The sequence below is a fragment of the Mauremys mutica genome, chromosome 8 (genome assembly GCF_020497125.1).
Source record: "Mauremys mutica isolate MM-2020 ecotype Southern chromosome 8, ASM2049712v1, whole genome shotgun sequence".
Lineage (NCBI taxonomy): Eukaryota > Metazoa > Chordata > Testudines > Geoemydidae > Mauremys > Mauremys mutica.
This window is the reverse complement of record NC_059079.1, coordinates 36,909,560-36,925,487: the sequence shown is the minus strand read 5'-3', so window position 1 is coordinate 36,925,487 and position 15,928 is coordinate 36,909,560.

Sequence of the window (15,928 nt, the reverse complement as noted above, 5' to 3'; positions counted from 1 at the left end):
AGCAGTGTTTTCAAGATCTCTGAGCAATATCCCATACAGATCTACAATTTGGGAGATTACAATGGCGGACTGTGGCGTTTCCCACCAAAATCAAAAAGGCTGCTGGCATTCCTGACCAGGTTGTCTGGTAATAGAACATGTGAACATATCTTAAAAATATTCATATAATTAAAAGAAGTATGACAGCTTTCTAAAATTACGATATCGCCGGTTACAACGGCATTTGTTACAGCTGTATGAACAAGAGGAGCAACAATGTCATATAAGGCAGCAACAGGGTAGCTTATTTATTGTATATTCAGATATTTTTCTTCTGGATTTTCATTCTTTTGTTGGTGATCATCTCCTAGTTAGATGCAAAATATGTTTTTACTATCTTGACACATACTATTACAATCTATCATTTCTTTGCTTAATCATGTTGGGTCCTTTACTGCAGAGAGGGTAAATTGTAGACAAGGCAGTACTCAGTATAATCAAAGATGTGTGTTCCTATTTATATGATAAATTTTGTCTGATTTACCAAGCCAGCCTCTCAACTCCAGCTGAGAAAGCAAAGAGAGAACTTTGCTAAAGGATGAAGAGTCCTGAAAGGAAAGGCCTAAGACCCCAGTATAGAAACTCAACAATTATTAGCATTATTAATTAATTTGTTTTTATTATGATGGCAACTAGAGCTCCTAACTGAGACTGAGGCTGTACTATGCAAGGAACTGCACAAACATACAGTGAGAGCCAGTCTCTGCCCTGAGAATCTTATAATCTTAATAGATACAAGACAGACAAAAGGAGAGAGGGAAAATGGAGGCACAGAGAGATTAAAAGATTTGCCCAAGATACCACAGTAGGTCAGTGGCAGAACTAGGAACAGTATCCAGATCTCTTGATTCCCTGTCCAGTGCCCTTTCCATTGGACCTTGGTGCCTCCCTTGGTGACACAATTTAATATTCCATTGAATTCTCAGAGCCATATTCTGCTACATGTATTCACACTTAGTCATACCTTACTACACTGATTTCAATTAGACCAAGTATGAGGATACCCAGTATGAGTAGAAGTAGCAGAATTTGGCCCTACATATGGTATAAACAGAAAAAAGAATACTTGCAAACTGTGATGTACTCAGAAATTGGTGGAGAAGGCATTGGTTCCATTGGTGTTTTTTTAAGATATAGATTTAGAAAATCCATATACTATAAAATGATTAAAATAACTGGAAAGAAGCATTCATCTCTTGCTCAGTAAATACTTACTTTTGCTGCACTGGGCCTGCTGGCTTTACTGTTGTTACAACCTTCCAAAAATGCTCCCAGGAAATCTCATCAGATTTTAACTGTAATATTTTTTTTTATTAAGGAATCTGAAGAGAGAGTTTATGAAAATCCCAATTTACCTTTTTAATAAAAACTGAAAATAATATGCCAGCATGGATTTGATCTCATTTACATATCTGATCCGAATTTTGACTGGCAGTAAAATTTGTTAGCAATAGATCTGTTGTCATATTGCTGAATATAAAGGCTGGCAACTTTACAATGGGAATTGTACAACTCCTATATAAAATGTATGCTTATTGTAACAAGTTCATTTGCAGTTGGTGAAGATAAAGATTTAGTGTGCAGAAGTAATGCCTATTATGATGGGATTGTCCATAGTGAATTGTATAGGAAATTTACGTAATTAAAAGTATTTATCTTAGATGATCTATTATGTCCTGCCACTGAACTGACTATGTAAATAAGTTTCCTGCAATAATAATATGAATACCGATGTTTCACAGACGTTGCAGAGAAGATAGAAAAGGAAGAATAACAGAAATTAAGAGATAAAATGAAAGAGGGAAAAAGAAGTAAGCATATAGCTGTATTATTTTATCATTAATAGTGACAATCCTTTGCACGCAAAATAACTCCTATTTTCTGAGAATTTCCAGGAACTGTACAAACAATAATTAATTACGACAGTAGCTGGAACAGAAAATATGCATTATTGGATCCATAGTACAGATGGCTAAACTGAGACAGAAAATGGTTTCCTTACTTGCAAAAAGTCACAAGAGTGAGGGACGCAAGACAGGAACCCTAGCTCCCAGTCCCAGGCATTTGCCATTTATACCACTGATATTCAGCTTCTTTCCACCCAGGACACAAAAACCACCTGCAGGTTTCTTTTACTGTGATATATTCAAATCACACAGTCCTTCAGAAGCCTGAGACACTGGGGTCACAGCAAGGAACATGGGTTACTTTAGCTGCCGGGCAGAGGATTCCTGTGGGCAGAATGGGTGTAGAAGTGTGGATGGGGGCATGCACTCAGTGTGCAGGGTGGAACGAGTGGGATGGACAGCTATAAAAGGCTTCTCACTTATCCCCCGTACTCACACAGTGGTCCCTCCCCCTTAATTGATGGAGTGGGCCTTTATTTATGGGCTGGCCTAGACCTGCCTGCCCCAGCACTACAAACAGTAAACTCGCACAGGAGTCCCAGTGCTACAAATAGTGTGCACTCACACAGGAGGAAGAGGGGGAAGTCTGAGGAGCTTGTACCGGGTTAGCTAGGGAACAATAAGGGGAGGCACGGGATGAGGCAGAAAGAAGAAAGGAAAAGAGTTGCTCCTTGGCTTCTACTGGGCCAAGTCCAGTGTGATATTACTGATAATTTTTTTTTGGAAAGGGGGAGATTCCAACCAGTGGGGTGTGACTCAGCAATTGATCTCTGGGAATCATTCTCCCACAAATTAAGATGCCCTGAACTAGACAATTAATAGGCATCAGGTTTAAAATAAACAAAAGGAAGCCTTTTTTCCACACAATGCACAGTCAACCTGTGGAACTCTTTGCCAGAGGATGTTGTGAAGGCCAAGACTATAACAGGGTTCAAAAAAGAACTATATAAATTCATGGAGGATAGGTCCATCAATGGCTATTAGCCAGGATGGGCAGGAATGGTGTCCTAGCCAATGTTTGCCAGAAGCTGGGAATGGGTGACAGGGGATGGAGCACTTGATGATTACTTGTTCTGATCATTCCCTCTGAAGTACCTGGCCTTGCCCACTATGGGAAGACAGGATACTGGGCTAGATGGACCTTTGGTCTGACTCAGTATGGCCATTCTTATGTTGTCCCTCCCTCAGGTATTTTGTAGTGAGGGTCCAGGTTCCAGTAGCATTGCTGCAGTACGTAGGGCCAAATACTTGCACAGAACCTAGCACCTCCCACTTTAAAGACCTATTTGCCTGCTTCATGGAGAAAATCACCTGCCCCTGTGACAGCATTTCAGGTCACAAGGATCATACCCTGGCCACATGAACAGATGTCACATGCTAATTAAGTTTGGTTGGGGTTGTGAAAAGGAACTCATAGAAAAAAACTTGACAGTGCATTTAAGAAATATTTAATTTCTTCACACCACTCCCATTTTACCACATCTGTGGTCATTGTCTTTCCACAGCAGCTAATAGGAAAAGATACTTAGCTCCACTCTGTCCATTTAATTTGAGTAATTGCATTTGATTCTGATTAGGAATATTCAAATAACTGCCAGTTACTTATATATGGCGTGTTTCTGAAATACTCTTTAAAAAACAGATGAACGGAGCAACCTGCTATTAGCTTTGTATTTAATAACTCTTACGGCAACAGACACTATCCAGCAAATGGATCGGAATTACCCTATAAAGGGTTGATTGTATGTGACAAAGATATTCACAGATAGCAACACTTCACTTATCCTGCAACATGACATCATATGGTGTTATCACATCCTGAGTCCAGATTCTCTCTGACTGCTTCACTGCTTTATTTGGTTGTTGCCAGTACTGCATGCCTTGGCATGTCTTGCTGCATGGCTACTAGGCCCTCTACAATACTGATTCAACCTGACTGCTATGCAGATACATTCAGTTGTTGCCAGTGGCTCCCCTCTGTTGTTGCCTGCCTGTCTCGTTCTTCTGAGTTATTCCACTGACTACTCCCATCCCATTGTGATGCTGCCTCAGGGCTGTGTTGACTTTTCAATTATCACAATATACAATGCAGATGCCATGTAAAATAACTAGCATAACTCTAGCAGACCGAGTGCAGTAGAAATACAGTTAAATAAAAGTACTACTATAATACCAGGAGGCTGATTGGAACCACAAGATACCAGTATCATATCCAGTTGTTCTTATGTTGAGCAGATATAGATTTTAGCCATTAGATTCTAGCTGTCCAGCAGATAATAACCAGAGGAAATGTATCTGGATAGCTTCACTTGTGAATAACAGTTTTGTTTTGCAAGTAAATTGAGAATCTGGTAGACTACCAGAAGTAGAAAGTTTTGTGTTACCCGGGAACATAAGCAGGCATTTTGTCTGCAGTAGATTTCCGATGATGTATAACTAAAGAATACTTCAGAATATATGATGATGTGTTTCAAAAGTATGTAGCCAATTTTAGAGCATGGGATTTGGAGTCACAATTCCTGGGGTCTATTCCTGGCTCTAATACCAACTGTGACCTCGGACAATGTAAACACTGTCTGTGATTTAGTGTGTTCACAGGCACTGAAAGTGTCATTTTACTCAGCTAGTTCACAGTAATATCTTGATTCATAGAATATAAGGCCAGAAGGGATCACTATGATCATCTAGTCTGACTTTCTACATAACACCGGCCATATAACTTCCCTGAATTAATTCCCATTTGAACTACAGAATCTCTCTTACTAAAACTTCTAATCTTGATTTCAAAATTGCCATGGATAAAGAATCCACCACAACCCTGGGTTAATTGTTCTTATGGTTAATTACCCTCACTGTTAAAAGAACTGCAACTCTGCCAGGATGCAAAGCCAGTACCTCTGAATACTTTCACCCTCTAGAAGGCCAAGGCACTCTCCATTACACCACTCAGCCACCTGAGACCTAATTATCTGTAAAACACTGTAAAAGCAGAAGTTTAAAGAAGACCTGGGAGTTAACCTGAACATAAACTACAAATAATGCAGTGTGCCTGTTACTGTCTACTAGAAAAACTCAACAGCTAGAATTTTAGACTGCGGTATTCAGACAAATCAGAGAGAGCAATACATTGTGTTCTCTGTTGCAAAACTAAATAGTCACAGAGAGTAAATTATAATAATACTTTGCACTTCTAGAGTACATTCCATCTGAGAATCAAAAAGTAATTTGCAAATGTTAATGAATTAGTCTCACAACCTGCTTTCAGGTAGGGAATTATTATTATTCCAGCTTCACAGAGGAGGAAATTGAGGCTCAGAGAGGTTAAGTGACAAGTCCAAGGTCTATGTTTTAACCACATAATCATCTTTAATCTAGTATTATTACATCTTAAATTCACCCTTTTCAAATACAATATGTACTGTACTGTTACAAATAAAGTTTTCTTGTAAAAAACGGTTGAAATTCTTTATTGAATTGTTGATACTAATCCAATTTGTCCATTTGCATACTAGTACTTAAAAGAAACAGCTTTAAAAAATCTAAAATAAAGGAAAACATGAAAATCAATATCAACTCTGTCCAGGACTATTTTGTATCTGTCTATCAAAATGCTGTAAAGATGTTACAAGGTGCATGTTCACTTTAATTTCAGTGTGTGACTGCTTTTCTTATATGAGAATTAATTCTGTATTCATTATGGTGAAATCTTAAATTTTGGGCAGCTGATCAAATCCTGCAAATCACTTTGTTCCTCTGCTGATGAACAGGAGAGAGCAGTGTCCTGCTCATTTTGTGTGATCTTTCATTTGGTGTTCTGTATTCATAGGTACAGACAAAGGGCGCTATTCTGCAAGATGCTGAGCTCCTTCACCTCCCTTTGATTTCAATGGGAATCAGGGGTGCCTGCCAGATCACTGCAGACCCTCAGCACCTTGCAGGATCAGGACCTATAGCACATATTTTTGTTGAAAATGGGAAGCTGGAGTATTTTGGAAGCAAATGGATAGGCTCTATCCAAAGCTTAACAATACACATGACGTGTTAGAACATCTATGTTTTTCTGAATGAAAACATATAAGAGATTGGAACACTTATTTGTAGGCTATTTATCTCTCCTTTTCAGTCTCTGAATTCCTAAGAGACCCAACATGTGCATTCTGCCCACATGCAATATTTTGAATTAACTACTGTAAAGAGAAAAAATATAGAATTAGCATGATTTTAGCATTACACTGTCTCCTTTGCTTTTTAACCAATAGGGTATGCAAATGTTCAGTTAACCGGGCCTCATGTTTTCTCTTCAATAAATTGCTTTCGTTATGGCAAATAAATATTCATAAAGAAATGTGGACAATAAATCATTTTAAATAGTTCAAAGCCATTTTCTTTGTAGACTGCATATATTTTCAGCTGTGACTCGTCTTTAATATTTAATTCAAAAAGGATACTTGTAGAAGGACAATAGAGATAATGTGTCAAGTAGTAATTAAAACAGGGGGTAATGATTAAAACTGTTTTGATCTACATTGTGCTCTGTCAAATCCATAATCTTCTGTATTGGTTAGGATGACTTTCTGCTCTGCTTTGTATACAAAGTCAAAACAAACTTTCATTTAAAGGGACCACACAGCAAAAACACTGGGAGAGTCAGATCTCCACCAGGGATGCAGAGGAATGCTGAAATATGGAGGCTAAGTATTGGTTTAGGAGATCTTGACTCAAATCTGAGTGAGAATGAGTTTGTGGACTTCATCATAGTCTTCAGGCCACCTAAAAACATCACCTATTTGGCACAATTCATATTCTCTGCTGACAAAAGGCTAGTGTCAAATTAGCAGGGATGCTGCTGGTCACTGTGTTTAGACCCTGTTTCGGAAAAATATGTAAGTACCGGTATGCTGTAAGAGGATAGTCTGTCGCTTTAAGGGCCAGTGAGCCTGGAGCCAGATAGACTTGTTCTGAAGTGCACCCCTTTAGAAACAGGTGTTTGGGCCTGGTATAGGGGATTAGCACACCCAGCTGGGAAGGGATCAGGTGATTTACTGATGAGCATCTGATTCCCATAAAGGCTCAGTTGAAGTATAGAGCTACAGGAAATGGGGTGGTTTCTGTAGCATGCTGTGCATTAGAGAGATTCTCTACGTGAATAGCCTGTAGGAGGATTGAAGAAGAGTTGCTAGGCTCAGGAAGGTTCTGGTGTTTTGCTGAAGGTTGTAAATGACAGTTTCTAGTAGTGGACTTCCTCTGCTTCAGGTTATAATTATGCCTATTACAAAATGAGCCAAATCCTCAACTAGTATTGATTGCAACTGAGTTTCACACATTTACCACAGTAAAGAATCTGGCCTGTTAACTTTTTTTCTCCTTTGTTTACTAATCATTTTAATTTTCATTTTAATGCATGGAGAACTATTTCACTGGTCTCTGTGCATGCAGTAATGAGAAACATGTTAAACTGTAGATTAGACATCTCCATATCCTCCTAGTTTTTAGCGCATGTATGTTTTACCAGCAGTTTAGCACTTACAGCTATATCTCCCCGTGGAGCAAAGATGTTGTGTTCAGTGTGATGTTATGTTAACTTCACACCTTGTTGCAGCACATTTGGTAATGGGAGGTGACATACATTGTGAAATACAACATAAATAAAAGTAATTTTTATATGCATGAAATATTTCTTAATGTTTTTCTGTTGTGGCAGACACAAAAGGAAAAGCTATATTATCCCCCACTGGCATATTTCTTCTTCTAAGTAGCTGAAAATTGAGAAGCTAACCAGTATGTAAAATCATCCTGACTGGAAGGAACCACTAATCCATCCTGCATTGTGACTGGATTAATTCCATTATTTCCAAACCTTCTCTTTCCGAAAGATATTTTTTCAAGGCCCACTTTGGTGCCCTGAGCTATCTCCAAACAGAAGCCTGACTACCACTCATCACAGATTTTGTGCATCCCAGGAGAGACAGGACCCATCAGACAAAGTAATGGTTCTCTTCTTTAAATAGAGTAGTCTTCCTTTATGCCCTGCGGACCTGTTAATTACTAGAATAAATACAGCAAGAGCATAAATAATAATTCCAAAAGAATCACACAACTAGATGAAGCTTATATATAAAAACACCCAGTTCATCTTAGGAACTACTTTAGCAAGCTATCCATTTTTTAAAAAGAGTTCTTACTTATCCAATCTGGCACTGAGCTCACTCATTCTCTCTTGGACCGAGAAGAATGAATCTGAGACTAATAGGAGAGAAAGTAATGATGCTGAATACCAGGGTAGGGTCTCTTAAGGAAAGAGCTCAAAGTCAGAACAAGCTGCAAGAGAGAATCACAAAATATAAGAATAGAGGCAGGGAAGGAACAACAGAATATGGGGGGAGGGTAAAGGGGAGACTGGAGAGAAGAGCACAGGCAGTAAGGGGGTGCAACTCTGGCATTTAAAATCATTGGGGTGGAGAAGAAGTAGGAAACCTAAACACAAAAAGCAAGAGGCTGGGGCAGGATGAAGAAAGACATGTCAGAAAATACCAAGGTCTTTCTTGGAAAAGAAAAAAGTTTAAGAGACAAACACAGATAGGCATTTATTTGTATTTCTGAGAAACCTCCCACAGCTCTGTTCATTTGAGGTGGGCAGAGAACAGGTACAGGATGATGGCTTAATGCTGCTGCTGAATCTAATTTATTCTGCTTTGGACATGTCTGAAAGCCAGGATGCAAGTCTCTTGTTTAAAAAAAACTTAAAATAAAAAGTTCTTTAAATCCTAAATCAGTAACAGAAGTGAAAGCGACTTCAGTGGGAGCTGTAGCTGCTCAGTGCCTATGAAAATGATGCCAATTACTTAGAGGCCCACACATTAACTGAGGTGCTTAATGTTAGGTTACTGTGTACAAAATCTGGCTCAGATACATTTGAATTCTGAACACTGTACTGCACTTCTGTGTTTAATAATGTCATCGTCAGTTGCAGAGGACGCACAAAGTTTTGAACTTTGTAATATGGCCAATAAGCATTGGGGTGGATGGAATCTGAAATATTTTAAAATACATTTGCAGTCTTCAGTTCTCTACATAAGGTTTGATTGGGCCTCTAGTGAAATTAGCAGGAGTAGAATCAAGCCCATATTCTCTTACTGATATTATTTAGCTCTTACACAAGGTTAGAAGTTCACTCTTAAGCATCTGATGGCCTATAAACAACGTTAGTAGTCTCAGTCCAGTTATTAGTGGACATCCATCTACCTCACAATAGGAATCACTGTTGGCAGCCTTGTGAGGAAGATCAAATGGACATGAACCAGACCCCAGTTCTGGACTTAGGTAGCACTGGAAACTCTGCAGGGTTACTGTCTGTGATGTACATGTTGGGTGATATCCTGGCCCCACTGAAGTCAATGGCAAAACTCCATTCACTTCAATTGGGCCTGCATTTCACCTCTTCTATGCATTGAAGACTGCCAGCACCCTTCAGTCATGAAAAAGTTAACTAAACATGAATCTGAAGTAAATCCTCAATCCCTCTGTATTGTTCTTCTTTTAACAGAAAACTGACTGATACTAGCATATCTCTAGAATTTCCCAGTGCACATAAATCAGCTATGCTTTAAATGGGATATCGTACAGTGTACAGAAAACCCAGGTCTTGATCTGTGGCTGAGGAACATTCAGGAGTGTGAGGTTGCAATGGAAGCTTTCACCCACCACTTCGGTTTCTGATTCTGATCTGGCTGTGAGTCAGTTCAGTCCTCAGGCTGCCCAATGGGTGGTCATAGTCACAGGAGAATCTCTGGCACCAGCAGGAAGCCCACTCACATACCCCATTGTAAGGTTCATGGCAGCAGGGATAGGTTGGCAGAGTAGCTAATAAACCATTGTGATCTTCCTGTGGGTAGGGTTGCCAACTTTCTACTTGCACAAAACAGAGCATCCTTGCCCTGCCATCCCCCTCTCTCTGTTGTTTGCTAACCCCACCCTCCCTCATTTGCTCATTGTCACCAGGCAGGGGATTGAAGTGAGGGCTCTGGCTTGGAGTGCAGGCTCTGGGGTAGGACCAGGGATGAGGGATTTGGGGTGCAGGAGGGGGCTCTGGGCTGAGGCTGAGGGGTTCAGAGGATGGGAGGGAGATCAGGGCTGGGGCAGGGGGTTGGGGCGCAGGAGTGGATCGGGGATGCAGACTCCAGGCTGCGCTTACCTCAGACAGCTCCCGGAAGCAGCGGCATGTCCCCCCCTCTGGCTCCTACATGGAGGCACAACCAGGCAGCTCTGCACGTTGCCCCATCCACAGGCACCGCTCCCATTGGCTGGGTTCCTAGTTGGAGCTGCAGAGCCAGTGCTTGGGGCAAGGGCAGCATGCAGAGGTCTCTGGCTGCCCTTATGCATAGGAGCCAGAGGGGGGACGTACCACTGCTTCTGGGAGCTGTGCGGAGCCAAGGCATGCAGCGATCCTGCCTTAGCCCTGCTGTGCCACTGAGCGGACTTTTCATGGCCCGGTCAGCAGTGCTGACCAGAACCGCCGGGGTCCCTTTTTGATTGGGTGTTCTGGTCGAAAACCAGACACCTGGCAACCCTACCAGTGGGCAGTTACAATGAGGTAGCATGAAGCAACCCTAATGGAGAGGAAATTCTGTCCTTTCACAGTCTCTTCTAATAGAAACATAAACAGCTCTGATTCCCTTCTTTTAAATGGGAAAAACTTAACTCAGAGAGAGACTTTAATCAATATTTTGTCATTTAAACCTCAGGCAACAAGTTGTCCATGTTTGCAAACACACCACTGTAGAGTTTCTCAGTCTTTCCAGAACTTGGAGGTGTCTAGATGAATAACATTTCTAACTGGCTAATTTTGTAGCAAGTTATCATCAAACACCTAGACAGATCTTCTGCAACGTTGGATATGCTTTGAAAAGATCCCTTCAGTAATGTGCATGAGGGAATTACAAATTCATCAGTATACAAGTTTTTCAATTTTTAAATGTAATGGTTCATTGTTACCTTAGTGATCAGATATAAACTTTATCAGTTGGTTAATAGTATAAGTAACTACTAAATTAACATTTCAAAATTAAAAATCATAATCCATAGATACTACCCTATTTATAAAATATTTTAAATTCAATAAAAGCTATGAAATCTAATTGCAAACCATATTTTCCTCTAACACATTAGACAAAGGCATTCTAGACATAGTCATCTTGTTCAAATCTCCTGTTTCCACCCTTTTAAAAGATGTATAACAAGTCATCAGTATATGTAGATCCTACAGTATTCATATTCATATATCCAATATCTCTTCCACATACAGCTCCAGTCTAGAATTACATTCCCAAATATTACTATTTCATTTTGTTGTGGAAGCAGCATGAACTGGAGATGCAGATTTAAAAGAAACTGTGTTGTAGAGAAAGCAAAACCAGTTAGGACTCAGCCCTGCAAGATATTGAGAATCCTCAAATCTCACTGACCCTGGGCAGTTTCAACTCCCACTGAGGGTACTCAGCTATATCTTGTATGATCACAGCGTGCATTCCTAATGAGTAGCACATATTAGATGGCCCATTAATATATTCAACACAAGCAAGGGTTGCAGAATCAGGCCTAAAGCAAATTATATTATTTATTATGGAATCACCAAGGGGCCCCAGTCATATATCAAGGCCCTCTCTGTTATGTGTTAACATAGAGCTTACAATATAAGAATAAGATGAGATAACCGATAAATGCAACAAACAGATCTGACAGTCACTCTTATAACATGGTTCAACTGCAGAAATGAGAGTATATTCTCAGGTTGGTATAAGTTGTCATAGCTCCATTGACTTCAATGGCACTCTGACAATTTACACTAGCTAAGAATCTGCCCAATGGTGCATTGCTTCATTTGTTTATAATAGCTTCAGTTATGTGACCATTATTGATTCCTTCTATGACTATAGAAAGATTCTCATACTGTGCTCTTTTTCTTTGATTATATTAAATATGCCCAGCAGCAATGATACAGACTCTAATTTGCAGTGAGTATAATATCACATCACATGTTTTTGATCATGTCAGTTGCTGAATTTTTTTTTAAATTAAATTGCTTTGGCAGTATATGGGTGCTTAAAACGTGTCAAGGAATATGGAAGATATTCTAGTGATTTTTTGAAGTATATTTATGCAGGACTGGGGCAGTCATTCCACCAACAAGGTTTCAGCTGTCATAACAGGAGATTATTATGCAGTTTGGCAGGTTAAAATCTGGGAGGTTTAGGAGCTGTCATTGTGAGAGGTGATCATTCCTACAGATCTGGGAAAGGGAGCTTTTGGATATATTGGACATGGAATGTAAGAGCAAAAATCACATTATTTTGCTGGCACTTCTTTGTGAAATAAGCTTAACAGACAGCTTCAGCAACACCATGCAGTTGCTGCTTGGCTTAGATCCAGCACTGCCTGAGAGACAGTGCATGGTGCAAAAAGGAATGGTGTGCCAATAGTAGATTCTGATTTTGTTCATGCAAGTTGGGATCTTCTTGTGACCCTTTTAGATAGTATCTGGCTGAAACAATTGTGTAAAAGAGAGGGACTTGCTCTGTGTAAAAGTTCTATTTACAAATGTTGTGGTTGGCTGGACAGATATTCTGCATAGGGTTTAATGGAAGATGAGACAGCACAGGGGAATTTGAGGAAATGGTGGAATAGTGAGAATAAAAAGATTGGAGACATAGAACTGAGGCATGAGTGCTTTCTTGGGGGGGGAAGGGGGAAGGAGAAGGGAAGGTGTCACCTGACAGAAGGCTCATACCATTAAGTATGTTATGGGGGAAAAGCAACCTCAACAAAGTAAGGGTTGATTGGCAGTACTTGTGATAATGGGTTACTTGCCATAGTGCAAATGAGCTTGGATAAGGAGAATTTTCTAATCACATTGACTCAGTTTGGCTTGATATAGTGATCTCCTGTTCAGTTAATTAAATTGAAGGGGAAGTGATGATACAGGCTGGCTTATCCTAATGACTTTCACTAGGAAAAGCTGGGATGAAAGCTGTTCGCTCTGGAAGCAGTAGTGAAAATTTCTCCCATTCATGTGTTGCAGGCACCTCCTGCAGGAATTCATTCCTCCTACTTACTCCATGATTAGTGTCTCTCTGCTGAGACTGCCAGTGAGGTGGTAATTATTGCCGATTGTAATGGTAGTTATGATGTGCTCATGGAACTTTGTCAAAATGATCCAATATACTAGATCAGCTGATTTTAGATTGTTAGTACACCAAGGACACTCAAGTATTGTTATTATATATATAAGCATCAGTTATCTAATCTTCCATTGGGAAAGCACCTCATTATCATTTTTCCTTCTATATCCCCTAGTCCTTGGATGGAGCTGAATGTAATTTATAAGTATATCTTCTAACAGCTTTCCTTCACTTCCCGCATGTTCTTCCTGAGCAGCTCTTGTAGAACTTGGGTGAAAGGATGTCACCTTCCAGGCAGCCTACTAGAGAGCAGCTCCCTCCTGGGCAGGTAAGAGTCACCGGGCCAACAGCAAACTAATCCGAAAACAACTCCTTTCCTAAAGCTACTGTTCTATGGAAAATCTCATTTAGGTTTTGTCTTCCTACTTTTCCCATTTGCTTTCTGGACACCAAACTGTTAAGGGCCTATCTGCTGTGGAGGTGCTTCACTATCTATCTTCACAGGTAAATTCCACCTGTTAATTATTGGAAAAGGGTGAAATAATGTAAGAATAGCTTGCTACTTAGTGCTGCTTTCCCCTGTTCAGTGAAAGGGCGGGTTCCTATCAGGTGTGGATACTTACCCACTAGGGACAGGAGTGAAATACCAACTAGGGTATTTACCTATTTGATGGCTGGTCATCTCCCCAGGCCTAGATTTGTACTGGTGAGCTAGAAATGAAAAGCTACATGTCCTATTACCAGCCCTTGGAGTGATCTGGTATTCCTACCATGCTCGTCTTCCTAGGTCTTTAAAATCAGTCATAATTGTGGCATTGTAGAAGCTTGAAGTTTTTCATTGAGACACATACTATTTAGCCTTCTCAGGAGTAGAAAGTAATGCTAAACTGAGTAAATTAGGGGGCAACTTTTCAAATGATGGGACTGCAAGAGTCAGTTGACTTCTGTGTCAAATACTCTAGGGTATGGGGATTCAATCACTTAATTCTTCACAGCAAATTAGAAATAGAACTCCAGCTGGTCCTGTCAAGAAGAGGCTGCTGTTTAGATTCCAATTCTTCAAGCTCCTCAAAAGCTGGATTCAGATGAATGTATTAGAATTGCTGTTACTTGGTTGACAATTGCAGTGCATAAGAGAACTATTTCAAAATGTGAATTTCTGTAAGGTATTAAAAAGATGTAGTTTAAGGCATAAGATATATTCTGCCCTTCATGGTAACTGTCTATTGGTATTAATAGGTGTTACATGTGCACATCAGAGCATAGCCTTATTCTTCTTGCACATCTTAACATTTGTCAGTGGGTCGGGTCACACAGATTTTCTTGAATAGTAACTAAACTCCGATTACTAAGCAAAATATGAATTTCCAGCATACAGACAGCACAGAGGAATAAGTTTCCACTGTTCTAATATTAACTCTTTTGTCCTAAGAGGAAAATATTTGCTGACAGCTGGGGAGAAGAGAAACTTCTTTTCTTTTTAATATAGAAAAACAAATGGAAAAACTCTTTTTAAGAGGCTCAGCATTAAATTCTGCTCTTAGCTCCTATTGTCGTCAGCAGGAATTGCGTACCTGAGATCTCTAGTCAAATGCTGCCCTCATTTATTATAGGTAAAGTCCCTAGGATAGCCTATGGATAAGGCTGTGAGCCCAATGGGCCTTTTCCAGATACGTCTAATTCTGTTTTTATTAGCACAAATATAAGAATTTTAAATGCTCCGTATGCATGCTGGTTTCTACTACACAATAGGTTTTGTGGTTTTATACTAATGACAATAGGCATTCCACCCATCATACATATGTACCTATGTATATGTAACTTCATTTTTAATGTCCACTTCAGGTGTGCATGTTATGATCTTAGAGGCTGTGCATGCCAGGGGACTCTGAAGGAGACCTGCTCTAATATTCCTCCATTGCCGCCAGCAGGAATAGAGAGCTAAATTGATTCTAGCAACAGTAAATTTCCTAATGAAGCATTCCATGGAGAGTGGCTATTCCTCAGTCCTTCCTATCCCCACCCTATCTTTCTCCAAAACTCTTACAGGTTTCCAAATGGAATTCATATGCAGAGGCAGACATGGGCTCTGGGGAGGAGGCAGGATGGATCAGATTTTCAAAGGTAATCAGATTCCTAAAGATGCAGAAAAACTCCACTAGGTGCCCTCCAAAGTGCCTACCAAGCAATAGGAGTTGAGAACCCCTGAAGTGCTTATCTGCATCTTTAGGTGCCTAAATGCCTCTATTTTTACCACTTCCACCTGTGTTGAACTTGCTTTGCTTTCCCTTGCTCACACATAGGGGAGGGCTGGCTTCTTCAATTTCCCCCAAACCTGTTCCTCTCACCACTCACTGGTTTTGCAGCCAGCAATAACTTATGTAGTCCTAAATTAAGGACCTTTTGAGCACTTTCTTGTACTTATTTGTATCTACTTGTTTTGATAGCATCCAGCACCACATTCAGGATCAGGGCCCTATTGTGTCAAGTACTGTACAGACTCACAGAAAGGCATGTTCCCAGGCCTGAAGAGGTACACCACTACCTCGATATAACGCCACCTGATATAACATGAATTTGGATATAACGCAGTAAAGCAGTGCCCTGGGGGGGAGGGGGGGAGAGAGTTGCGCATTCCAGTGGATCAAAGCAAGATCAGTATAACACGGTTTCACCTATAACGCAGTAAGATTTTTTGGCTCCCAAGGACAGCGTTCTATCGAGGTAGAGGTGTATTTAATTTCACAATTTTAAACTATGTATTAACTGTTAAATTAGAAGCAGCACTTCGTATTGTGTATAGGGCTG